Source organism: Eleutherodactylus coqui, chromosome 6 (genome assembly GCF_035609145.1).
Source record: "Eleutherodactylus coqui strain aEleCoq1 chromosome 6, aEleCoq1.hap1, whole genome shotgun sequence".
Classification (NCBI taxonomy): domain Eukaryota; kingdom Metazoa; phylum Chordata; class Amphibia; order Anura; family Eleutherodactylidae; genus Eleutherodactylus; species Eleutherodactylus coqui.
The window spans coordinates 6,639,283-6,663,896 of NC_089842.1; the positions used below are offsets into that span (position 1 = coordinate 6,639,283).

The window sequence follows — 24,614 nt, forward strand, 5'->3', positions numbered from 1 at the left end:
AACAAATTTATTAAGATCTTCCATTTCACCTTCCTAAATCAATAAAATATCGTCTATAAAACCTCTAAAAAATACAATTCTTTTATCGTTAAAAATAATCCGTACGAAAAATCCCATAAAGAGATTGGCGTAACCCGGGGCGAATTTTGTCCCCATCGCCGTACCGCTTGTTTGCATGTAAAACGTCCCATTATATGTAAAATAATTATTTTTTAATATAAAATGTATAGCTTCAATTAAATATTTTTTTTGTTTAGGTGGCATTAATGGATCCATTTCTAAATAGTGTGAGATAGCTTCCACTCATGCCACCTAAACAAAAAAATGTATACTAGTGTAGGGACCCACTACAACGCAAGGAACCGTGAAGTGGTTAGTGGGCTCATGTATCTTGGCCAACATCCAACCAATGCCTTGCATTTATTATCTATCATTCACATGCAGTGTGGCATTAAGACTCCAGGGGGAGCCCAGGGTGGCAGTACCAATGTCGTTCACTGAAGGAAATGCAGGGCAACCCGCCGAATTATCATGGCGTCATTAATAGGTTGCTGGTCTGCACGGTGAACTACATATATCAGAATGGTCTGGCACCCTGTATCCACTATGTGTGGGAGTGTACACCAAGCATCCACCCCCCTCATTATCAGGAGGCAGTGTGAGTGGGTGTCTTATCGGTGGCCTCACAGGTGTTATTGGCTCCTCCATTTGGTAGTCAGCTACCTACATGGTGAGAGGAGGATGCATCTATATGCACTCCTCAGTCAGTAAGTAACGGACATTTTTTGTGATTGTATATTGCCAAAAAGAACAACGAAATATTAAAATAAATCAATTTTTAAATTGTTGTTCTAAAGTCATCATATACCTGATAGAATGTCCGTGCGGACTGCAATATATAGGACGCACTACGAACACTTTAAACATAAGGGTCAACCAACATAGGTTTAACATAACAGGCTACTCTAAACAAGGTGTTTCACGCCATTTTTTGGAGAAACACAATAAAAATCCGAAAGATATGAAAATAACTCCATTGGAACAAATCCATACTTTCTCTTTTGCAAGGAGAGGGTGGTGGGGGTCATCAGCCCAGGAATGCTACAAGAGGTGCACAAACATTTTTATCTAGACACTGATAAGGGATTATAAACCTTACCGGAACCATCCGTGATGAAGGACTGCACGGAGCTGCCCTGAAATGTTCCTGTATGGTTTTTAATCCTGTTTAAAGAAAGCTTGTGACTTTATGTAAATCCTGCTGCTGGATCCTTTAACAGGTTTTTCTTCACTTTAATGAAGCTGAGCAGCCTGAGTGTCCCCTGCATTGGACTCAGTATAATTGGGTGTGAACAAGATCACATATGGGTGAGCCGTTTTCCAAGCATGGCAAAGGCCTGGAGCTAATTGCAAAAGCTCTATGGAATCACGTAAGAGTTATACTTTTCTTCCTCTTCCTTCTTGCTTTCAGCAGATTTACCTTTGTCCCAATTATAGTTCTTAAGAGGAAGCAGCAAGAAGACATCAGCATATTCATCTCTCCAAATCTTCTCTATAACCGTCAACTTCAAATGGGCCCTTAATTAACCTTTAAAACAGATGCAGATCTCACCTCTGGTGCTTCAACCAGTCATATGTCATTTACCACATTTGCTTCTGAAGTCCCAGAAGATGAATTCACCACAGGATCCCTGAAGATGGTGCAGAAAAGCTGTAACTAAAGCGTCTGGTGAGGATTCCTATCATACATCCAGGCACTGGAGAGTTAACCTCAGGTGAGCTACAGTATCTGTGTGTTTAGTTTCTGAAAGCACGCCAACAAGGGTACTATGACCTGTTAGAGCCAGCAAATCTACAGAAGAAGCCAGTCTGCTTACACATTCAGAATTAGTAGTAGTAACAGAAGTGGTAAGTAAAAGCGCAGCATGTGACTCGCTAGACTGACACACTGAAGAGCCGGGCCAACAGCCATAGATCCCGGTCCGGGCCCTACTTCATGAGGTCAATGAAGTAGCGGCTGCACGAAGGTCTATCCTGGGGCTTCTAGTCCGGCAGGCTGTAGGAGGAGTGGGCTCAGGATTCCTCCACTGGAGTTGGACTATAGAAGTGCAGCTAGAGCTCAGCATCTCTGGTGGCCTGGACCATAGGCCCTATGCGGTATCAAAACTTGTGCCTCCCTTTCCAAATGCCATCCTTCACACCATTTCTAGAGTCAATATTACCTTTCTGTACTTGCTGGTTTCATTCTGGTTAACCGCTGAGCAGACCCATGAATTTAGTCAGAATTCAGACCCTTCTGACTCCTAGGTTTTTTTCAGCTCCGGTCACCTGGAACTGAAGAGGAGCCCGAGAGCGAGAAGCTCAGTATTATTGGATGGTTTCTATTGTAATAATCTAATAGATATTCGGTAATTAAATAAAAGGCGCAGCGCTTCTGCTCAGGGCTACATCAGGAATTTCTGGGCTCCATGCAGCTAGTTACCGGGGAGGGGTATCATGGAGAACACAAGGTGCTTGGGGCTCTGTGTGGGCAGGAGGGGGGGGGGGGGGGGGCAGGGAAACACAAAGTGGCTGGGCTTTGTGAGGAGAAGAGACAGAATATGAAGTAAAAGAGTCTTTGTGGGGGACAGAGTAGGCTGACGGCACAAGATGATAAGCCCCTGTGTGGCGAGAGAGGTGGTGAAAGACAGGTGACCGGCTCTGTATGGGAAAGAGGAGTGGATAAAGTGGCGAGGGCTCTGTGGAGAACACAGGGCAAAGACACAGCAACTACTGTAAAACACACAGTTGCAATCATAGTTATTCCCCCATTACAAATTACATTTATTTGCTAAATGTACAAACTTTCAACTGTTTTCAAAAAGACAATCAAACGAGAACAATTTACAAATTTTAACACAACAAACATAGCAAGTAGTTTCCTCAAATTCACCACAAAATGCCACTTTCACCGACTCCTGCAGTCTCAGAAGTATTCACTAGATAAGAGCGAGCATACTCGAGTCAAACACCACGCGGTACTCAAGTCAATTGCATTTCCTTCCCTGCATGTTTAGTGCCATTTTCTAGCCAACAGGCATGCGGGGAAGGCATTACCACTTCCTGCAGTGACGTGCCAGCCCTCTTTCCCCCACAGTGAGTAACTACCGAGATCAGGTGACCGCAGAGTACTTAAAGTGGTCCCGCCCGCGGCTCACCTCAGATGCATGCTGGCAGAGATTAGGGAAAGTGCTGCTGCTTATATAGGGATAGTGTTAGCGTAGGTCCTGTCTTCAAGAACCCCAACGGACCTACTTAAGGCTACTCCTTATTACGCAGAGTTTAGGGACAGAGCTGCCTATATAGGGAAAGTTTTACAGGACTCCTGATCCTCTGTGCAAGAACCCCAACGGTTCTTCTTAGGGCTACATCTCACCGTGTGCATTATAGTTGTGGCTGGCTGGAAGCAGTAGTGCACCAACGTTTGTATTACACATCTAGGCCTGTTCCAAGCCTTGCAGTTATAGCGTTCTCAGCCTGCAGTGCCGTACAACCAGCTCTCACCGTGAAACTGCACTCCAATATTTTCTAGGCCACTGCAAAGTATTTCAGCTCTGCCATTGTGCAGAGCGTCTCACAATACCCTTTCCTTAAAAAACGTTGGATTAATAGCGCTCCAATGGTGGAGTGAGGGAAAAGAGAGGGATGAGAAGAAAACTAAATTAGACTCACCCCAGGCGTAACCGGACCCTGTGAAGGGGGTCCTGGTACGTCTGATGATCCTAGTAAGTTGATAGCATCAAATGTTGATAGAGGTCCAATTCACTGGTCTTGGTAACATCCCTGAGGAAGAGCGTCACGGGGTAGCTCTAGGTATAATGTACCAGAGAAAGCAGGGAACAATACTAGGCAAATAAAAAGCCGCTGATGCTCCAGTGATTTGGCACACAGAGAAGAAAAACAACACACTTACTTCGTCGGGGTGCCTGTTGTGTGGAACCCTCAATCCCGGTTAGCGTGTAGCAGAAGATGGAATTGTTGTTTTAAAGTTCCAGGGTAGCGGTTTTATTTCTTATTTTTGCTGCAACGCATTTCGGCTTTACAAATAGCCATTATCAAGCATACAGTAAAATGCAGAAGAGACAAACATATATATACATATAAAACAAATGGTAATTACCTTATCATGTGGACGCGGACTAGCCGTTCTAGGGCGGAGTCACTTAATAGTGACGCCCCTTCCGGTAAAGGATCACATGATTGTTCCCATGAGGCACGTCAGGAGAGACGCTTATGCGTGCTGATGTATGGCATCAGGTTATGGGTACTCTCAAATCAAATGGGACGCTTCGGTGCGTTCCAAAGCGGAGGAACGTAGGTACGCAGTTACGTAAGATGTGACGTCAGGGCGTGCTGGTGGAGCGCACCGATGCACTCTAAGCGGGTAAGCGCTTGTACGGGATGACGTATATCAGGAAGTAAAGGGGAGGGGATATAAAACAGAGACAGGAGGAGTATCTGAGTGTCACATAGCGACCGTATTGTTGAGACGCACTGGTGTGTTCCAAATATAGATTGGAAGAAAAGTAGGTACTGGTGTGAGGAGTTTTCACCATTAAAGTATGTAATAATATTATTGCATGACTATAAATGGGAGAAAAGAAGCGGCCCACAATAGAATTCATCACATGAAATGGAACAAATGTCACTGAAATAAAATTCCTCATAAATGTGATATTTCACAATAATTATAAAAGAGTAAATATATACTAAAACAATACATCACATCTAGTTATAACTATTATTATATTATTATATATATTATACAATAGGTATAACAACCACATTTAATATATAAACAGTGAATTTATCTGGAAATGGTAGTATATATGTGCGCTCCAAGAAATATATGAGGTATTATATAATCAACTTCATGTCTATAAATAAATTATATTATATTAAAATAAAATATATTTTATCAATCAGGATTTATATTGTGAAAAATGGATTATAAATTTAGTATGTGGAATATAAAAGATAAATTACATTTTCTCAAGAACCTCATTTAACCCCTTGAGTGGCGGGTTTCCTACCACCCTGTCGTGCCCACCAGGGCAGGTTTTTTAAAATGGTCTAATCATTGAATTTCAACTAGTTTTGCAGTTGCGTCTCAAGAGCCATAACTTTTTCATTTTTCCATTGACATGGCCATATGAGGGCTTGTTTTTTGCGGGACAAGTTGTGATTTTTTAAACAGGGGGGAGGAAAAAAAGAAATGGGGAAAAAAGAAAAAAAGGGGCCATGTCATTAAGGGGTTAAATAATGTATTAACTTCCTTATCTGGGTAATTACGATGCATGGATACCACATGTGTGATTGTATTTTTGATTTTTTACAAAGTAAAGGGAGACAAGTGTTTTAATTATTTTTTTAATAATTTTTTGACTTTTTCTTTTTTTTCTTTTCTTTTTCTTTTGTCCCTTTAGGGGACTTCCACAGGGACCCATGAGGACCCCCTGATCACATTCCGGGGGTCCGATGGTGACAGCCCTTTACATGCTGCAGTGACAGCCCTTTACATGCTGCAGTGACAGCCCTTTACATGCTGCAGTCACATAGACTGCAGCATATAAAGGGTTAACACAGCAGAGATCGGAGGTTTTCTCTGATCTCTGCTGTCAGAGTTGGTACCTAGCTGTCCTCTGATAGCCAAGCACCAGCTCTCCCTGCCACAGAGACCATCGGCTTGCTTCTGACAAGCCGATGGTCTCTATGGCAACCTGTAAACAAACCAGTGCAGGAGATTGCCGATATGCCAGCAATATCTTCTGCTGGTTTTTCAAAGCCCTTGCACTGCTCTGTGTGGGTCTGTGCAGGCAGAGCACACTGTCACAGCTTGTGGCATTGTGCTCTGCAGCTCCCATAGTGATACATAGCCCGGAAATCTTCCGGGCTATGTCGCTATGAGCAGTGGAGTTCGTCCCGGAAAATTTCCGGGCGTGCCACTCAAGGGGTTAAACCATGAGGGTGTAGGGCAATGGTGGCGAAGCTATGGCACGTGTGCCAGAGGTGGCACGCAGAGCCCTCCCTGCTGGCACACGCCACCGTCAGCCACTCACCACGTTGCTGAATACTGTCAGAGGTACCGCGGCACCCCTGCCAGTATTCACTCAGCGGTGCTGATCCCGGCGCAGACTGTGACGTCAGTGTGCAGCTGTAATCCTGCTCCCCCCTCCCCTGACATCTCCTCCATGGTTCCGCGAGAGCAGGGGAAGGAGGCGTCCAGCAGCACACATTGACATCACAGTGTACACCTGGAAACAGAGCCAGCAGCAGTGCCGAGGAGGAGGGGGTAAGTATATGGGTCTCAGGGCACTATTGCTATTCGGGCCAATGTGGGATGTCCCTATTACTGCTGGGGCCACTGTGGGATGCCGCTGTTTTTGCGAAGGGCCACTGTGGGATGCTACTATTACTGCTAGAGCCGCTGTGTGGGGGTCACTGTCACCGCTGGGGCCGCTCGTCACTACTGGAGTATGTTTACACGTGGCAGAAATGCTGCAGAATGCCCTCATTTACTGCCAGATGTTCCACATTTGAAGGCTCCTGTAATGGGGGGGAGGGATGTGGGATGATCTTTATTTTGAGAAGGTCTTTTATTTTTGGAGGGGTGTGATGGGGCTAGGATATTACCCAGTGTTTTATTTCTTCTGAAGATCAAATTTGGATTACATGAGAGTTTATCCGTCATAAAGGGGTCTCCTTTTAGGATATTCCAATGTGTTTTTAGGATATCCCTTAATTCTTTTCGTTTAGAGCTATATCTTGTGATGAAACAAAGATCAAAGTTATTGTGCGTCTTGTCTGATGGTGTGGATTTTTTTGTGGTTTAATGGTTTCTGGAAATCGATCTTTGTTTCTGCATCAGACAAGACGGACAATCTTACGTAACTGCGTACCTACGTTCCTCCGCTTTGGAACGCACCGAAGCATCCCATTTGATTTGAGAGTACCCATAACCTGATGCCATACATCAGCACACATAAGCGTCTCTCCTGACGCGCCTCGTGGGAACAATCATGTGATCCTTTACCAGAAGGGGCGTCACTATTAAGTGACTCCGCCCTAGAATGGCTAGTCCGCGTCCGCATGATAAGGTAATTACAATTTGTTTTATATGTATATATATGTTTGTCTCTTCTGCATTTTACTGTATGCTTGATAAAGGCTATTTGTAAAGCCGAAACGCGTTGCAGCAAAAATAAGAAATAAAACCGCTACCCTGGAACTTTAAAACAACAATTCCATCTTCTGTTTTGCTACACGCTAACCGGGATTGAGGGGTTCCACACAACAGGCATCCCTACGAAGTAAGTGTGTTGTTTTTCTTCTCTGTTTGCCAAATCACTGGAGCATCAGGGGCTTTTTATTTGTCTAGTACAATAGCCTTTCCTTGAGGGGGTTTGAGATCGCCGCAGTTACCAGCACTATCCACTGGCTTTAGAGTCTTCTCCCACTCCATACAGCCTCTATTATCTACAAGTCTCTGCGAGCAGTAAATTACCCCTAGGTATCAGCGCAAGACAGCGGGTTACAGCATAGAGCCTCCGCTATCTACAAGTCTCTGTGTGCGGTGAATTAGCCACAGTTGTTAGTGCTGTACAGTGGGGTAAATTATTTGGGCCCTGCTCTATTCTTAATCCACCATGATGAGGAGTAGGGGTAAGGTTCGAGGACGCGGATGCGGTCGTCCACGTGGGGGTGTGGGCACCGGCCGAGTTCCTGGACGTAGTGAATCACAGCCAGCTGTTGAGGGATTAGTAGAGAGGCAAGTTTCTGGCCTCCCCAGCTTCATATCAAAATTTGCGGGTCCACGTGGTAGACCTTTATTACAAACAGAGCAGTGTAAGCAGGTCCTGTCGTGGATGGCAGAAAGCGCGTCCAGCAATGTATCGACCACCCAGTTTCGTACGCAGTCCTCTACTCCCAGGATAGGGACTGTAACTCTAAATCCTTTGGCTGCTCCTCCTTCCTCCCAGCCTCCTCACACCATGAAAATGACATACTGAGCAAGCAGACTCCCAGGAACTGTTCTCGGGTCCCTGCCATGAGTGGGAAAAACTGGTTCCTCTCTCACCTGAGGAGTTTGTCGTGACCGATGCCCAACCTTTGGAAAGTTCCCGGGGTCTGGGTGATGAGGCTGGGGACTTCCGGCAACTGTCTCAAGAGCTTTTTGTGGATGAGGATGATGAGACACAGTTCATTCTCAGTGAGGTATTAAGGGCAGTATGTCCGAGGGAGAAGAGCACAGGAGGTTCGGAGGAAGAGCAGCTGGACGATGAGGTGACTGACCCCACTTGGCTTGCTAAGCCTACTGAGGACAGGGCTTCAGAGGGGGAGGCAAGTGCAGCAGCAGGACAGGTTGGAAGAGGCAGTGGAGTGGCCAGGGGTAGAGGCAGGTCCAGAGCGAAGAATCCCCCAACTGTTTCCCAAAGCACCCTCTCGCAGCAAGCATCCATGCAGAGGGCTAGGTGTTCAAAGGTGTGGATGTTTTTTTAGTGAGAGCGTGGATGACTGGCGAACAGTCGTGTTCAAGCTGTATCGCACCAAGATCAGCCGGGGAGCCACCACTACCAGCCTCACCACCACCACCAGCATGCGCAGGCATATGATGGCCAAGCACCCCACAAAGTGGGACGAAGGCCATTCACCGCCTTCGGTTCACACCACTGCCTCTTCCCGTGTGCCCCAACCTGGCACACAGATCCAATCCCTCTCCCTGGATACAGGCACGAGCGCCTCCTGGCCTGCACCCACACCCTCACCTCCATGGTCCTCCATTCCATCCAGCAATGTCTCTCAGCGCAGCGTTCAGCTGTCGCTAACACAAGCATTGGAGCGAAAGCGGAAATACGCCACCACCCACCTGCTCGCAAATTAATCAGCCTGGACATGCTGCCGTACAGGCTTGTGGAAACGGAGGCTTTCAAAAGCATGATGGTGGCGGCGGTCCCGCGCTACTCAGTCCCCAGTCGCCCCTATTTTTCCTGTGTGCCGTCCCTGCCCTACACCAGCACGTCTCCCGCAACATAAATCGTGCCCTCACCAACGCGGTTCCTGGGAAGGTCCACTTAACCACGGACACGTGGACAAGTACTGGTGGGCAGGGCCACTACATCTCCCTGACAGCACACTGGGGGAATTTGGTGGAGGCTGGGACAGAGTCAGAGCCTTGGACTGCACACGTCCTACCCACACCCAGAATAGCGGGTCCTACCTCGGTTCTGGTATCTGTGGCGGTCTATGCCACCTCCTCTAAACCCTCCCCCTCCTCCGCAACCTCTGTGGACAAGTACTGGCGGGCAGGTCCACTATATTTCCCTCGCGATACATTGGGTGAACTTGGTGGAGGCTCGGACCAAGTCAGAGCCTGGGACAGCTCATGTACTACCCACACCCAGAATAGCGGTTCTTACGTCGGTGCTGGTATCTGCAGTGTTTTATGCCACCTCCTCCAAACCTTCCCCCTCCTCCTCCGCTACATCTACCTCTCAATTAAGGAGTGTAAGCACGTCGCCAGCAGTTGGTAGAGCGTGGTATGGCAGCACAGCAATAGGCAAGCGTCAGCAAGCCGTGCTGAAACTAATCAGCTCTAGGTAACAAGAGGCACATGGCCCCCGAGCTGTTGCAGGGTCTGACAGAGCAGACGGACCTCTGGCTTTCGCCGCTGAGCCTCCAACCAGGCATGGTCATGTGTGACAACGTCCGTAAGCTTGTGGTGGCTCTGCAGCTTGGCAGCCTCACACACGTGCCATGCCTGGCCCACGTCTTCAATCTGTTGTTTCAGCGGTTTCTGAAAAACTACCCCCACTTGTCTGACCTGCTCGGCAAGGTGCGCCGCGTCTGCGCACATTTCCGCAAGTCCACCACGGACGCTGCCACCAACTACACTGCGACGTGCCCACACACTGGAATTCTATGCTGCACATGTTGGCCAGGCTATACGAGCAGCGTAGAGCAATAGTGGAATACCAGCTCCAACATTGGTGGCCCAAAAGGCTCTGTTTATAAGTTTTTTCCAATTTTTCAAAGTTTCAAAAGTATTTATACTTTAACAGAAACCAATTTTTTTCACAGGGCTGCCTCCAGGCTCTGTTACAAAATAAGCAACAGCGAGTTGTATCTTTAAAAAATGTTTATGGGTTTCACCTGCCCTCGCGCATGACAAATATTTCTGGGGTATACTTGTACTCTTGGTACACCAATTTTTCAGGCCCTTGCCTATACTATTATGTAACTAATTTTTCCGGCCTACACTCTTGGTAACCAAATATTTTAGGTGTTCGCCTATACTTGAGGTACACCAATGTTTCAGGGGTCCGCTATACTCTTTCTACAGAAATGTTACTGGGTTCCGCCCATACTCTTGCTACAGAAATGTTACTGGGGTCCACCTATACTCTTGCTACAAAAATGTTATTGGGGTCCGCCTATAATCTTGCTACAAAAATGTTATTGGGGTCCGCGTATACACTTGCTACTGAAAATTTTGAGGGGTTCGCCTATACTTTTGCTACAGACATGTTACTGGGGTCTGCCTATACTGTGGGTGCAGAAAGGTTTCCCATTGCGGTGTTCAGCTGCCTGACACACAGAATGAAGTGTGTGGGGACACATGGATTTCCCATAGCTATTTAACTCATGGTACCTTGGCTCACACAAGGTGGAGGCTAGGACCAAGCCTGACACAGGGCCCGCTCACGTACTTCCCACACAGAGTATTGCGGGTCCTACCTTGGTCATGGTTTCTCGGCCTTATTATGCCACCTCCTCCTCCTGCTTGGGTTCTGGGGATCAGCAGTGGGCAACATGTTTTTTCTCTCGTGTTACCACAGTTATCTGAGACACTGGTTTGGACCAAACAAAAGGAGCATTACTGCATTAATGAGATGCTCACAGCTACATTAGCATCCGAGTCCGCTTGAGGCCCATGATTACTGAGGGTGTGGGCAGAGGCCAAGGTCCTGGGGGGGGGGAGGGGAGGGAATCAACTGCGCCAGATATGGCCTGTGGAACTTCTTTGTGGTTCATCCAGTCTTTGGAGCGATGAAAGCAACAGTAACTGATTTAAAGAGACGTTCACAGCTGTACTAGTATCCGAGTCTGCTTTATGCCCATGATTACTGAGGGTGTGAGCCGAGGCCGAAGTCCTTGCTGGGGTGAAACTGCCATATTTGGGCGCTCTGATTTCTTTATGTGTAATACCGTCTTTGAGTTCCTTGGGCTCGCCTATGCTGTGGGTGCACAAAGACTTCCCATTGCGTTGTTTTACCTATCTGGCAGAAATACGCTGACTGACTTGGCTTGGGTGCAGACGGCTTTCCAATTGTGTTGTTTTTCCTATCTGGCACAAATACACTGAATGACTAGGGCAGAAGTGTGGGCCGAGGTCCTGGGCGGGGTGAAACACTGTCATGTTTGGGGACTCTCTTTTCTTCATGTTTAATACTGTCTTTGAGTTTCATGAGCTTGCCTATGCTGTGGGTGCACAAAGGCTTTCCCATTGCATTGTTCAGCTATCTGACACATATAAAGAATGAATTGGGTAGAAATGTGGGCCGAAGCCGAGCTCCTGGGCAGGGTGAAACCCTGCCATGTTTGGGCACTCTGATTTCTTCCTGTGTAATACTTTCCTTGGGTTCCAGGGGCTCGCCTACGCTGTGGGTGCACAAAGACTTCCCATTGTGTTGTTTTACCTGTCTGGCACAAATACACTGACTGACTAGGGCAGAAATATGGGCTGGGGCTGAGGCTGAGGCCCTTGGCGCAGTAAAACTCTGCCATGTTTGGACACTCTGATTTCCTCATGTGTCATACCATGTTTGAGTTCATTGGGCTCGCCTATGCTGTGGGTGCACAAAGACTTCCCATTGCAGTGTTTTACCTGTCTGACACAAATACACTGACTGACTAAGGCAGAAATATGGTCCGAGGCCCTTGGCGCAGTGAAACTCTGCCATGTTTGGGCACTCTGATTTCCTTATGTGTAATACCATCTTTGAGCTCCTTGGGCTCGCCTATGCTCTGGGTACACAAAGACTTCCCATCGTGGTGTTTTAACTGTCTGGCACAAATACACTAACTGACTAGGGCAGAAATGTGGGCCAAAGACTCAAAGGCTTCCCGTTGCCGTGTTGAGCTATCTGACACCTACACAGAATGAATTGTGTGGGGACACATAGATTTCCCATTGCTATGTTACTCGCGGCACCTTGGGTCATTATCAGCATGATAATGGACAACAGAGATCATGTAAAAGTTTTAAAAAGTTGAAAAAAGTGTAAAAAAAAAAAAGGGAAAAAAGTTTGTTTCATCTCTCCTCATGAAATTAGGTACCAAAGGCTCCCAGATTTATCCGCAGACCTTACCCCAGCTTCTGCGCATGTGTCCGTCGCCAAAATGGCGGAAACAATCGCAAAAGCTGCAGATTGCCGAGGTAATTTAAAATCTCCCCGCAGCCAAGAACCTGGAGATTTCATGGGGGGCCACAGTACATGGTACCCAGTCACGTGATCACCCTTATCCAACGGATAACGGTGATCACATAAAAGTAAAAAAAACTAAAGTTTCACCTCCCGTCACGGATCCGATCTGTGAGGGGAGGTGAAATTATTTAACTAAGACCACCGGCGATGTCCCCCAATGGGATCCTTATCCGTTGACCCTTCCCCAGCTTTGCATGCGCCCGTCGCCAATATGGCGGACGCAGGCGCAGAAGCTGGGGAGGGCAGGGGGAAATTTAAAATCTCCTTGCTCCTGGCTAGTAAAGGTAGCTGAGATCTCGGAAAGGTCACAGGGGGCCATGGTGAGTGTTCCTCGTTCACATGATTGCCATTATCCATGAAAAATGGTGATCACGTAAGAGTTAAAAGTTAAAGTTTGATGTGCCATTCAGTTTGGGCCCCGTTGTGCATCCAGACAGAAGATAAGGGCCACAATGGGTATGTCTCTGAACACAGGACAAACAGGGATATCCATTTTGTGGTGAAAGTCTTCATTCCTATGTGTGCTGTACAAAAAAAACCCTATTTTTAAAATGACACAATTGCCAAAAAAAATTGTAATTTTTTTCTTCTGCTTTGCTTCGATTCATTCAAAAACTGTGGGGTCAAAATATGCAGTACGCCACTAGATGAATTCATTAAGGGGTCTAGTTTTCAACCTTGGGTCATTTGTCGGGGTTCTCTATGGTTTTGGCCGCTCAAGGGCTCTACAAGTGGGCAATAGGGCCTAAAACACCTTCAAGCAAAATGACTGTTCTGAAAACCACCGGCTGCTCCTTTTGGTTTGGGCCCCATTATACATACAGACAGAAGATTAGGGCCACAGTGGGTATGTTTCTAAACACGGGACAAACAGGGGGATCTATTTTGGGGTGAAATTCTTCATTCATGTATCTGCTGTACAAAAAAAAACAACATTTTTAAAATAACATAACTGTTAAAAAAAATCGTAATTTTTTACTTCTGCTTTGCTTAGATTCATTTAAAAACTGTGGGGTCAAAATACGCAGTGCACCCCTAGATGAATTTGTTAAGGGGTCTAGTTTCCAAAATGGGATAATTTGTGGGTGTTCTCTATCATTTTGGTCGCTCAAGGGCTCTACAAGTGGGCAATGGGGCCTAAAACGCCTTCAAGCAAAATGTCTGTTCTGAAAACCACCGGCTGCTCCTTTTGGTTTGGGCCCCGTTGTGCATATGGACAAAAGATTAGGGCCCCAATGGGTATATTTTTGATCACAGAACAAACGGGGATATCCATTCTGGGGTGCAAATCCTCATTTAGAAAAACATATGTCTTTAAAATTACATATTTGCAAAAATATGAAATTTTATTTTTTCTCCTCTAAATTGCATTAACTTTTGACAAAAAATTGCGGAGTTAAAATACTCCTGACCCCCTCAGTGAATACATTAAGGGGTGTAGTTTTTAAAATGGGGTCATTTATGGGGGTCTCTATCATTCTGACACCTATGAGCCTTTACAATCTTGGCTTGGTGCAGGAAAACAAAGTATTCCTCAAAATGTTAATAAGTAATGTTACATTTGTACGTCTCCTAAATGGTTAAAAAAAAATAAAGTGTTTCCAATGTGCTTCCAGAATAAAGTAAACGGGTGGAAATATATATCTTATCAAAAATTCCATATTATGTTTGTAGAAAGTGTCCTCCAGAGGAGTGGCATTACACTGGACTCCAAACCAAGCAGTACTTCACGGCAAACTTTTATTCTTTTCAGCACAGCAAACCCACAGTGTCCTTCACCACAGCATAGGCACCGTGCAGGGTGCTCCAGTCCACACAAGCATAAAGTCAATTTGCACCACACCAAGTGTACAGAGGTTTCTCTCCTCAGGCTGTTAGGCCCTGACTTCCTGGAGCTGCAGCCTTTTATGCTCCAGTAATGAAGTCAAGGCCTACAGCTGCACTTCCAGAAAACTAGGGTGAAGCTGTGGACTGGAGCGCCACCCTGTTCAGACTAAAAGCCTGGGAGGGAGGTATACTTCATCCACAACCTCACCCTTTGCATGTCTACAACATATTTGAGATATTGCAGTTGGAAATGTGAAAAAATGACAATTTTTTCAAAATATTTGCAATTGTGGCGCTTATAATAAATATACACAAATTCTTTTGGTCTATTTTTTCCATCTAAGCACTCAGTCACACGGGCGCCAATCCGCCCGTGTTCCTGCACGATTAAGACCGCTGCACTACAGGTGCGTCCGGACGACTCTCCACACCGCCGGAGGAAAGAACACATGGCCGGCAATGGAGCCGGTCATGTAGAGAGTTGTCTGCACGTGGTTCAGCGCCCATATGACTGAGCCCTAAATGAAGTACAATACGTGGTGAAAAAACAATGTCAGAATCACTTGGAAATGCAAAGCCTTTACGGTGTTATTCCATGTTAAAGTGACACATGTCAGATTTCCAAAATTTGGCCTGGTCATTAAGGCGCAAACAGGATTGGTCACTAAGGGGTTAAATACAAATTACCTCCATGCAGATGCTGCCCCTGGACTGATTTGAGCCTAGAACTCCAGCATTGCAGCGCAACAGTGCCAACAACCAAGCCATCACAATTGTTCTGTCTTCTCCAGAGGAGGAGAATGGGAAGAAGAGTAAACACAAAGAAAATGAAAAATGCATACATATGTTGCCCTGAGCTAGATTTGAACTTTGGACTCCATCACTGCAAGACAAAATTGCTAAAAAGTGAGCAACCCAGCTTCTTCCTCCTCCTCGTTCTTTCCTCTCTGGAGGAGTAGACGAAGAAAAAGGAGAAGGCACTGAATATCTTTTTATTCTCCTTCATCTCCTGCTCTTCTTCCTCCTTCTCATCTTTTCCTCCTTCTTCTTCTTCTACTTCTGTACAACATCTGTATAGAGTTTTTATCTTTTCTTTGTGTTTATTCTTCTTGTTCTTCTCCTTCTGTGGAGCAGAAAGGACAAGTGTGGTGCTCAGTTGTTAGTACTGTTGTCTTTTAATGCTGGAGTTGCAGGTTCAAACCTGACCAAGAGCAACACCTGAATAGAGTTTTTCAAAGTCCATATGGATGCTGTCCTTGATGAGATTTGAACCTAGGATCTCTACGCAGCAGAGAAACAATGCTAACCCCTCATTCAAGGGAAATGCATATTTCAGAGATTTTCAGAAAAACTTGGGTCAGGTTGATCTGATCTGATTTAGTGAAAATTGGCTCCGTTTCATCACCCAGTGGATCACGATGTGCAACGCTAATTCTGAGACCCTTAGGTCTCTTCATGAAGTGGTTCATCCGGGATGAATCTGTTCCCAAACAATTCATTTTCTGCCAATCCTGTCATTATTTTCTGTGTTCCATTTCCATCTCCGCCATAAGAAGTAGCGCGGTATATTGGATGATGTGTTAGACAGGTTATTTTGTGTTATATTTCAACAAGAAACTTCCTTTCTTCCTCAGGTCTAATGGCCAACACAGCAATGTCCAAGAGATTCCTCGCTCTTACTGTTACTATTATTTTTCTGACCTCTGTCATCCAGCACACATTAAAAAAGGTAATTATAATGTGGATTGTTTTAGTAAAGATGACTATGTGTTGTGTGGCTGTGGAGTGCGCAGAGAAACCGGAGGCATGAAGACACAGTTTACAGTATTTACTGTTAAAGGGCCACTTCCCCAAACACATATTTCCATGTCTGCCCCCTCATCTGACTACCTCTCACACTTCGGAGGTCTACTCTATGTATTCCAGGCACTTCTATGCAGAGCGGCCTCCTGCCAGCCGCCATCCTGACAGTTAGGGCTCACTCGCACGGATAGATGCTGGCAGCATAATATGCACCTATTTTTCACACACATAATATGCGGTGCTAAAAGCCCATTGATTTCTATTGGGCCACAAACACGCATAATGAGCACCAATACAGGCTATGGAGATTTAATATACGCAGCAAATGTACATGTACATGCTTATTTGGTGATTACTGTGTATTTCACGGGCGTGAAAAATATGCATGTAATGAGCAGGACACATAAGCCCATGTGAGTGAGCCCTTGGATGTTTTACTTTCTGTTTCACATCTTTCCCATAGTGCAATGAGCCCCTCCATTACCTAGAGTCATACCATTCTGCTTCCAGAAGGGGGGGAAGGAGGCAGTTTAACCTCTTAGTGACGGCCCCAATGCTTTTTTTCATCCTGCTTTAGTTGGCTTTAATCCTCAGGCTGAGGACATGACAACTCTGACAGCCGAAAGCAGGGTGATGTCACAAGACACCACTGTATGCGATTCCTGGTCACATGAGTGCCATTATCCAATGGATAACAGCAATCATGTAAAGTAAAAAAAGGTGAAAAAAAGTATAGGTTTCACGTCCCTTCATGGATCATATCCATGAGGGGAGATGAAGTTAAATACCTAAGGCCCCCAGATTTAGCCATGGACCTTACCCCGGCTTCTGCACATGCTCCTATCACTAAAATGGTGGACGCATGTGCAGAGCCTGTGGGTTGACAGGGTAATTTAAAAACTCCCTGCTCCTGCCTACCAAATGTAGCCGAGAGCCTGGAGATTTCACGAAGGAAGGGGGAGGGGCGTAGTTTGTGGTCCTTGGTCACTTGATCACTGTTATCCAATGGATAACAGCTATAACATATAGGTATAAAAAGTTAAAGTTTCACCTCCCGTCACGGATTCCAATCTATGAGGCAAGGAGAAATTACTTACCTAAGGCCTCCGGCGATGTTCTCCAATGGGATCTTTATTCACGGACCTTTCCCCAGCTTCGGTGCATGCACCCATCGCCAAAATGGCAGATGCAAGCACAAAAGCTGGGGAGGACCCAGGAAATGTAAAATTTCCTTGCTCCTGGCTACAAAAAGGTAGCTGAGAGCCTGGAGCAGTGACCGAGGGCCACAGTGATCCAATGGATAATGGCGATCACGTAAAAGTTAAAAAAAACTGTTGCAGTTTAATGCTCCTATCAGTTTGGGCCCCCGCTGTGCAGCCAGACATAATATTAGGGCCACAATGGGCATGTCTCAGGACAAACAGGACTTTGGGGTGCAAGTCTTCATTCATATGTGTGCTGTACAAAAAGAATGTTTTTAAAATGACATAATTGCCTAAAAAATTTTAAAAAAATTGATTTTTTTTCCCTTCTGCTTTGCTTAGATTAATTCAAAAACGGTGAGGTCAAGGAACACAATACACCCCTAGATGAATTTATTAAGGGGTTGTCTCACGGCAGCAAGGGGGGTTACACACTTCTGTATGCCCATATTAATGCAATTTGTAATATACATCGTGCATTAAATATTGGCCATACAGAAGTTATGCACTTACCTGCTCCGTTGCTGGCGTCCCCGTCTCCATGGCTCCGTCTAATTTCGGGGTCTTCTTGCTTTTTTAGACGCGCTTGCGCAGAAGGGTCTCCTCCCTTCTGGACGGTCCGGGCACGAGTGGCATTCTGGCTCCGCCCCTTCTACGCGTCATCGCGTAGCTCCGCCCCATCACGTGTGCCGATTCCAGCCAATCAGGAGGCTGGAATCGGCAATGGAACGCACAGAGCCCATGGTGCACCATGGGAGAAGACCCGCGGTGCACCATGGGAGAAAACCGCAGTGCACCCCTGGGAAAGGACTGGCGGCCATCTTGGGAGAAGAATTTTATAAGTTCATCTTTCATCACATCGGTGAGTAGCAAGCGGTTTAAAAACCGCTTTAAAATGCTATTTTATGCCAGGGGGGTGACAGGGGGAATGGGCTAATGTAAAATTTTGATGTTTGCCACGAGACAACCCCTTTAAGGGGTCTAGTTTTCAAAATGGGTTCATTTGTGGGGGTTCTCTATAGTTTTGGTCGCTCATGGACTCTACAAGTGAGCAATGGGACCTAAAACACCTTCAAGCAAAACTTCTTTTCTGAAAGCCACCAGCTGCTCCTTTCGGTTTGGGTCCCATTGTGCATACAAACATAAGATTAGGGCCACAGTGGGTTTGTTTATGAACACAGGACAAACAGGGGGATCCATTTTGGGTTTCAAATCGTCATTCTCATGTGCATTATAGAAAAAAAATGCCTTTAAAATGACATTGTTGTAAAAATATGAAACTTTATTTTTTCTCCTCTAAATTGCATTAACTTTTGACAAAAAACTGTGGGGTCAAAATACTCCTGACCCCATCAGTGAATATATTAGGGGTGTAGTTTTTTTTAAATGGGGTCATTTTGGGGGGGATCTATCATTCTGACACCTATGAGCAGCTGCAATCTTGGCTTGGTGCAGGAAAACAAAATATTCCTCAAAATGTTGAAAAGTAATGTTAAATTTGTACGTCTCCTAAATGGTTAAAAAAAAACTAAACTTTCCCAGGACGTCTCCATGACAGCACCACCTGAGATCGCCTCCTCCTGATAGGACAGGAACACACCGAGAGGTTAAAATCCCGCCCCCCCCCCCGCCCGTCCTCCCCTCCTCAGTGTATTCGTTTCCTGCCAGGAGGCAGGATCACCGAGAGGGGCTGGTGGAGACGCCAGCCAGAACAACGTACCAGCAGATCGGAGGGCAGTGGTCCAGCCTGTTCTCCCTTCCTGCAGAGCGGCTCCCGGGACGCCACATGGGGTGGTTCCCCCGGGCCAGGTTCCTCCCGCGGCGGCCCATGGGGGGTTCAATGCGGGGCTCCAGCTCTCCTCAGCACCATGTGACTAACGCGATGACGTCATCGCGCCAAACGCGACCGCGCTCGGAGGGGGCGGGGCTTAAAATTAAAGGCGCCAAATTAAAAAAAAAAAAAGATTTTGAATTTAAAAGGAACCTGAGAGAAGATGGCGCTGAGTGAGTAAGAGCCATTCAGTGAGTATTGGCTTACTGCCCAAGAGTGTCTGCAGCACCACTGACAAAGCAATGAGTGCTCCAGCACCAGAGGTCGCGGAATGCTCAACCACGGCGGGAACCGTAAGTAGCCAGTGGGGCAAAACAAGGCATGCATATTCACGTATGTTATTAATGAATGTTGCATCCTTACACGCAAATTTTGTTTGTCTGCCAGGGGGATAAAAGAGATGCCCCTCCCAGAGCCAAAGCGAAAAAGTGCGCAGAATGCAGCGCAAGACTGCCGGCTTCGCATGTGAGGCCATTATTCAAAACATGCATAGCCAAGCTGGTCAAGGAGGAATCGGGGGGATTCCTTGAGGATGTCAGGAAGCTCGTCCGAGAGGAAGTAAGGTCAGCCCTGACGACCCCTAAAACGCCACCCAAAGGGGCATCAGGGGGAAAACGCCGAAGGAAGGCGTATAGCCCAGAGGAGCACTCAGACTCTGAGGTGAGTTCAGAATCAGAACCAGAAGAGCTGGTGCTCGAGGAGTCCTCAGAAGAAGAGGAATACAAAAAATACCTCTTCCATAGAGAAGACCTAACGGAGCTTATCAAATCCGTTAGAGCCACACTAAAGATGGTAGAACCCAGGGAACCCCGCACCATGCAGGACGAGGTCTTGGAGGATTAGGAGAGAGGAGGAAGCATACCTTCCCGGTCCACGACAACATATCCAAGCTAATACACAAGGAGTGGAAGAAACCCGACACGGGATCCTTCTCCTCTAGGGGGGTTAAGAGGCGCTATCCATTTGAGGAGGAGGCAAGGCCAAATTGGGAGGAAGTACCCAAAGTGGACGTCCGGTGGCTAAGGTGGCTAAGAGGACAACCTTGCCCTTCGAAGACGCCACACTGCTTAGAGACCCAATGGATCGGAAGGCGGAGGGCCTATTAAGAAGATCCTGGGAGGCAGCTGCCAGTACGCTCAGACCAGGTGTTGCAGCCACGTGTTTCGCTAGAACCCTGGGAGTGTGGCTAGAGAAACTGGAGCTGCATATCTCGAATAAAACACCGAGGGAACAAATTATAGATTCCCTCCCTATGCTAAAAATGGCCACTAATCTCTTGGCGGACGCAGCGGCGGAGTCGGTAAAACTTTCGGCAAAAACAACGGCCCTAACCAACTCGGCCAGAAGAGTCCTGCGGCTGAAGTCCTGGTCGGGTGACCTGACATCAAAAAATAAATTATGCTCGCTCCCCTTTCACAGCCAGTTCCTCTTTGGTCCGGATCTGGACAAGATCCTAGAAAAAGCGTCAGATAAGAAGAAAGGATCCCCAGAAGAAAAAGAGTGTAAGGGGAGGACCTTCTTCTGGGCCCCAGCACAACAGCCGGAACCGTACAGAGGCAAAGGCAAGACGGGCCGCTGGAGTTACCCCAAGGGGGGCAGAGGGAGGAACTTCCTCTTCAACCCGCACCAGGGGGATCCAGCCAAGCAGAAGCCCTGACGCCATCCCAGTGGGGGCGAGGCTGCGGAGCTTCGCGGATCGATGGGCCTCAATTTGCAGGAGCCAGTGGATCCCGGAGATCCTGCAGCAGGGATACCGAATCAAGCTGGTATCCCTCCCCAGGAGAAGATACATTACCACGCGAGGTCCAGCGCAACAACTGCACCAGCTCCAGCAGGCGGTACAGGACCTACAACGTCTAAAAGCAGTGTCCTTCGTGCCACAAAGAGAGGAGACCTGGGGGCACTACTCCAGACTCTTCCTAATAAAAAAACCAGGCGGAGGCTCACGCATGATAATAAATCTAAAACCCCTGAACGTTTTCGTAAAATATCGGAAGTTCAGGATGGAGTCAATTACTTTAGCAGTAAGGTTGATCCCCAAGGGTGCCTACATGGCATTGATCGACCTGAAAGACGCCTACTTTCACGTACCAATCCACAGGGATTCAAGGAAGTACCTAAGGTTAGCGCTAGAGATGGGCAAGAGGACAATACATCTCCAATTTAGATGCCTGCCCTTTGGAATCTCCTCAGCACCCCACATATTCACGAAAATCATGGCGGAGGTTGCAGCCTACCTAAGGCGGAGGTCGATTCTGATAGTCCCCTACCTGGACGACATCCTAATTATAGCCGAGTCCAGGGAACGCCTAGCAGAAAACCTGGCAACGGTGCTCAACCTATTACAGTTCCTAGGTTGGATAATAAATTGGGAGAAGTCCAGCCTAAACCCCAGCACGGAGAAGGTGTTTTTAGGCATAATACTCGACTCAGAAGCTCAGTGCTCCTTCCTCCCCGAGTCAAAAGTGCAGAAAATCCGACAGATGGTGGAATCCTTCATTCGGAGACGGTCATGCTCAATCCGGGAGGCTATGTCCCTCCTGGGAAGTCTAACGTCATGCATCCCGGGGGTAGCATGGGCACAAGCGCATACCAGACCTCTGCAAGCAGCAGTTCTCTCAGCATGGGACGGCAGGCAATCCTCGCTAGAAAGGAGAATGCAAATCTCGGTGAAAATATCCTTGCGCTGGTGGACGTCCCCAGTAAACCTAGGAAGGGGAGTCCACTGGATATTGAACCCGGCGGTGCAGGTCACGACAGACGCAAGCTCCTGGGGGTGGGGGGCGCACGTTGGAGACCAGCTCCTACAGGACCCATGGCCGCTGGGGATGAAATGCCAGTCCTCGAACTACAGAGAACTACAGGCGATCTGGAAGGCCCTACAGCACCTGGGGGACACTGTAAAAAACCGGCACGTACGAGTGCTATCGGACAATACCACGGCAGTGGCCCATATTCGGCACCAGGGGGGCACGAGGTCGCCAGCTCTACAGAGCATCACACAAAGGATATTTCGCTGGGCAGAGGGCCGCATCCTCTCATTATCGGCAGTTCACTTGAAGGGATCCCTGAATCAAAGGGCAGACTTTCTCAGCCGAAGGTGTTTAGACCCAGGGGAATGGTCTATATCCCAGGAGGCATTCCGGATTGTGACGGACAAATGGGGTCTCCCACAACTGGACCTGTTCGCCAAGGTGGAGAACTTCTTCTCCCTCAGACCGGAGGACCGACCAACAGCGGTGGATGCCCTGAGCCAGGATTGGGGGGGGGGGGGAGAGCTGGCGTACGCCTTTCCCCCAATCCCATTAATCCCAAGGGTACTGCAGCACTTCAGGTCACAAGCGTGCACCCTGATCCTGGTGGCTCCCTTTTGGCCAAGAAGGAGCTTGTTCAGCCTCCTAAGGGAACTTGAGCATCCAGGAACCAGTCACCCTTCCGACTCAAGCGAATCTCCTAATGCAGGGGCCCCTGAACCACCCCGACATAAGCAGACTCCATTTAACAGCTTGGTTACTGAAGAATCCATACTGAGGGGCAGGGGATTCTCAGACAGGGTAGTCAGGACGCTAATGGCAAGTAGGAAAGAGACAACCAACCGCATATACCAGAAAATCTGGAAGAGGTTTACTTCTTGGAAACAGGAGAGAGACTCCTCAAGCAGCGGCGCGGACATCCCTTTGATCCTGGACTTTCTGCAGGAGGGCCTGGATATGGGCCTCGCCCCAAGCACCCTAAGGGTCCAAACAGCAGCCCTTAGCGCCCTATTTGACACTAAGTTAGCTGGGGACAGGTGGATTAGTAGATTCCTGACTGTGGCAGATAGGCTACGACCCAGACCCACCAACACATGCCCAGACTGGAATCTTAATTTAGTCTTGGGGGCCATGTCAGGGGAACCCTTCGAACCAATTGAGGGGCTCTCAATAAAAATGCTCACAGTGAAAACAATTTTCTTAGTGGCAATTTCCTCAGCCAGACGGGTCAGCAAGCTACAAGCCCTATTCATCCGCCACCCGCTCCTCAAAATTACAGACACCAAATTAGTCTTCAAAACGGACCCGACCTTCTTGCCTAAAGTAGTATCCCCATTCCATAGGGCCCAAAACATAGTAATCCCCTCGTTCTATAATCACCCAAAAGATGAGAGAGAACGAGCCCTAAATTGCTTAGACGTCAGAAGAGCGGTCCTGACGTACATTGAGGCTACAAGCCCCTGGAGGCAGGACGACAACCTGTTCGTCCAATTCTCAGGCCCTAACAAGGGAAAGAAAGCAGCTAAAAGCTCTATAGCCAGGTGGATCCGCCTGGCCATTAGCGAGTCATATAAGACATTGGGGAAGGAGGCCTCCTCGGCTCTTAAAGCCCATTCCACGAGGGCAATAGCGACCTCATGGGCCGAGCATAGCTCGGCATCAGTAGAGCAGATATGCAAGGCAGCAGTATGGAAAAAGCCCCATATCTTCATCAAACATTACAGGGTAAAGGTGCAGCTTGATGAGGATATGTCCTTCGGTCGTAAGGTCCTCTCAGCGGCAATCCCACCCTAGAATAAATTTAGTTGATACGTCTCAGGTGGTGCTGTCGTGGAGACGTCCTGGGAAAAGAGTGATTATACCTACCCGATAATCGGGTTTCCAGGAGTCTCCACGACAGCACCCGTACATTCCCTCCCTTTAAAAAAAATGTAAAAAAAAATAGATATAGGTGTGTGTATATATATATATATATATATATATATATATATATATATATATAATTTAAAAAAAAAAAAAAAAAATATATATATATATATATATATATATATAAATAAATAAAAAATACCAGATAGGTAAAAAGTTTTAGTTAGTTCCTACCCCGGCAGTTTCGTTATAATACACTGAGGAAGGGAGGATGGGGGGGGGGGGGGGATTTTAACCTCTCGGTGTGTTTCTGTCCTATGAGGAGGAGGCGATCTCAGGTGGTGCTGTCGTGGAGACTCCTGGAAACCCGATTATCAGGTAGGTATAATCACTCTTTTTCAAATGTGCGTTCAGAATAAAGTAAACAGATGGAAATATATATCTTATCAAATATTTCTACAGTATGTTTGCACATATTTAAGATATTACAGTTGAAAATGTGAAAAAAATAAACATTTTCCCAATTTTGGTACTTTTAATAAATATACACAAATTCTATTGGTCTATTTTTACCACCTAAGTGAAGTATATGTGGTGGAAAACAATGTCAAAGTGACATATTCAGATTTCCAAAATTTGGCTTCGTCACTAAGGGGTTAATTATACATTCTTTATTCACCTAAATAAGCTACAGTCCATAAGTGTGCAGTCGGGAGGAGGAGCGGTTATCTCCTTTATTATACCTGTGTGACTCATCAGTAACTGAGAGGAGTGTCTGTTTCCCCCTCGGCATAGTTGCTGTGATACT

At 46.9% G+C, this 24,614-nt stretch overlaps 2 protein-coding genes across 4 annotated transcripts in view; both read left to right on the plus strand.

The window, feature by feature from the left end:
• LOC136631773 (NXPE family member 1-like) overlaps positions 1-24,614 on the plus strand; it is a 301,785-nt gene that overhangs the window by 21,714 nt on the left and 255,457 nt on the right. The window contains exons 2-3 of one of the 3 annotated variants that reach the window (XR_010793085.1): positions 1,498-1,775; positions 15,986-16,299. The gene's annotated coding sequence lies outside the window, so the exon portion shown is untranslated. Of the gene's footprint in view, positions 1-1,477; positions 1,776-15,985; positions 16,300-24,614 lie in introns of those variants that run through there. The other 2 variants (XM_066606108.1, XM_066606106.1) reach the window with 2 other exon arrangements.
• The window catches only part of LOC136631774 (NXPE family member 1-like), a 109,202-nt gene continuing 108,672 nt past the window's right edge, over positions 24,085-24,614 (plus strand). The window contains exon 1 of the mRNA XM_066606109.1: positions 24,085-24,184. The gene's annotated coding sequence lies outside the window, so the exon portion shown is untranslated. The remainder of the gene's footprint in view (positions 24,185-24,614) is intronic.